This window comes from Morus notabilis, unplaced genomic scaffold, assembly GCF_000414095.1.
Source record: "Morus notabilis unplaced genomic scaffold, ASM41409v2 Scaffold95, whole genome shotgun sequence".
In the NCBI taxonomy this organism is placed as follows: domain Eukaryota; kingdom Viridiplantae; phylum Streptophyta; class Magnoliopsida; order Rosales; family Moraceae; genus Morus; species Morus notabilis.
Genome location: NW_010365652.1, coordinates 171599 through 174710, shown reverse-complemented (window position 1 = coordinate 174710; position 3112 = coordinate 171599).

Here is a 3112-nt window from a genome sequence, read left to right as displayed (position 1 = left end):
AAAGAATGAAGCCGAAGAATAAAGAATTCAAGAATCGAAGATCCGTTGATGTAACGGAAGAATATAATTATTGTAATTATTTATTTATTCGATTCAATTGAGTTGTAATTTCTTTTTTCATGGGACCCGGTCAAATCCATCTCAATAGTTGATTGCATATGTTTATATTTTATGTTGATAATTATATATTATATGTCCATGCATATAACATGTCATATAGATATAATGTGCCTACTCATATGTTTTATAACATGCCATGCATATACGCGCATTAGTTAGTATTTATTTTATTTATTATAAAAGTGTTTTAGAAAAATAAAATAAAAATAAGAATCATGCGCTAAAATCGATTTAATATGATTAAATTGATTTAAGTTGCAAAATTGATTTGCAAAATCGTGTTAAAAATGTGAAATTGAATTTAAGAGTTAAATTTTAGAATTTCACATATCCGAAAAATAAATTGTTTATTTTTCGATTTCAAAATCATGAGATGTTTTGTTCAAACAAAATACATATTTGCAAAATAATGAGTGGGAGAGGGTTGTATGACAATACGACCCACTAGTCTCCGCCGTTAGCGCAACACCGTGAGATCCGGAAAGGGGCTTTGCGGCGACATTGAATCGCCCTCCTAAAGGAGAGTGTCCTTGCCGGATCAATAATAAGGTTGGCTTCCTAGAGATAAGAATTCAAGATGTATTTCTAAATTGACTACCCAAATGTAGCAATCCGGAGTTAAGTCTCTGGGATCTGAAATGGTGGGTTACACTCATAAAATATAATCAAATCTATTGGTTATATTTTGACTGAAAATAACGGTAGTTAATAAATATGAAAATATGAGATAATTTGAATATATTTATTAACTGAGAAGAGTCTCGGTCTAATGGCATATAACTTGACTACCCAAAGGTACACTTTATATGTGGAAAATTAGATTATCATTGGCACCTAAAATTAAAACATGATTTATGTATTTTTCATGTGCTTCATGCATCATATTTAATTGTGCCAAAATTAACATGCCTTGATATTCATGCACATAAATTGATTAGATGAATATTCGATTTATTTCCAGCAATATGTCAAATCCCATTATCACACTACTAGTGACTGAAAAATTAGACGGTGATAACTATGCTAAGTAGAAAAGTAACATGAACATACTGTTAGTCTGCGAAGACTACAAATTTGTCCTAGTAGAGGAATGTCCTCCTGAACCCGCGGTTAATGCAACCAAAACCGCAAGGGAGCCTTATGATCGCTGGATCAAGGCCAACAATAAAGCAAAGTGCTTTATGCTGGCCAGTATGAGCGATGTGCTTCGCAAGAAGCATGAGGAGATGGAGACTGCTTATGAGATAATGGAGTCTCTAGAAGCCATGTTCGGCCCTCCCTCTGAGAAGGCTCGTTTGGCTGCTGTAAGGGCTTTCATGAATGACAAAATGAAGAAAGGTTCTTCAGTCAAGGTACATGTTTTGAACATGATTGATCACCTCCATGATGCGGAGCTCAATGGTGCCAGGATCGATGAAACCACCAAAGTTGGCATCATCTTGGAAAGCCCATCCCCTGTTTTTTATGAGTTCGTGAACAACTTTGTTATGAACAAGAAAAAGTCCAATCTCACTGAACTCATGAATGACCTGCAAAACTTTGAATCCACCAACAAGCGAAAGGGAGGAGAAGCAAATGTTGTAGTTGCAGGAAGTTCTGGTAAAATCCAAAGAACGAACCAGAACCAAGGGAAAGGGAAGAAAGGAAAGAACAAGAGACCCAAGAAGGCTAAAGGCCCCATCTAGAAACCCAAAAGAGAGTGTTTCCACTGCAATGGCGAAGGGCACTAGAAGAGAAACTGTCACAAGTATCTCGAGGAGCTGAAAAAGAAAAAGGAACAAGGTAAATCAGATTTACTTGTCCTTGAAACATGTTTAGTAGAGGATGATACCTCGGCCTGGATAATTGATTCAGGAGCAACTAATCATGTTTGTTTTTCTTTGCAAAGTCTTAGTTCTTACACCGAGCTAGCCGATGGGGACTACACTATGAAAGTGGGCAATGACACGAGAGTTTCGACAAAAGCAGTGGGAAAAGTTAGACTTCAATTTGGGAAAAATAAATTTTTAGTTTTGAACAATGTTTATTTTATTCCAGACATTCGTAGAAATTTGATTTCTGTGGCTAAGTTATTTGAACAATTATTTAAAGTTTATTTTGATAATGAATTTGTTCATATTTCTCAAAATGGTTTAAATATTTGTTCTGGACGTCTGGATGATGGTTTATATTGTATAAAACCAATACCTAACTCACTGCTTAATACTGAAATGTTCAGAGTTGCCGAACCTAAGAATAAAAAGCAAAAGATTTCTCACGACAGTAACACATATCTGTGGCATCTTAGGCTTGGTCATATTAACCTAAACAGGATTCAAAGACTGGTAAAGGATGGTCCTTTAAGCGAACTAAAAGATGATGAGCTTCCGATCTGTGAATCTTGTTTGGAAGGTAAAATGACCAAGAGGCATTTCACGACGAAAGGAGAAAGAGCTACAGAACCCCTTCAGTTGATACATTCAGATGTATGTGGACTGTTAAACGTCCAAGTTAGAGGCGTTTACGAAGAGTACGTCACTTTTATTGACGACTATTCAAGATATGGTTACGTTTACCTAATGCAACGGAAATCTGAAACTTTTGGAAAGTTAAGAGAATTCTGAGCATAAGTTGAAAAACAATTAGGTAGACCAATCAAGACACTTCGATCAGATCGAGGGGGAAAATACCTAGACCAAGAGTTCCGGGATTTCTTGATTGAAGAAGGTGTGGTATCCCAATTGACTGCACCCGGTACACCACAACAGAATGGTGTAGCCGAAAGGAGAAATCGTACCTTGCTCGACATGATAAGATCAATGTTGAGTTATTCTTCAATGCCTACTTCTTTTTGGGGTTATGCCCTAAAAACCGCTATGTATATTCTGAATCTAGTTCCATCTAAATCTGTACCTAAGACACCCCTAGAGTTGTGGAATGGTCAAAAACCTAGTTTAAGACACATTCGCATATGGGGGAGTCCAGCACACGTGCTGAGGCAAAAGACCGGGAA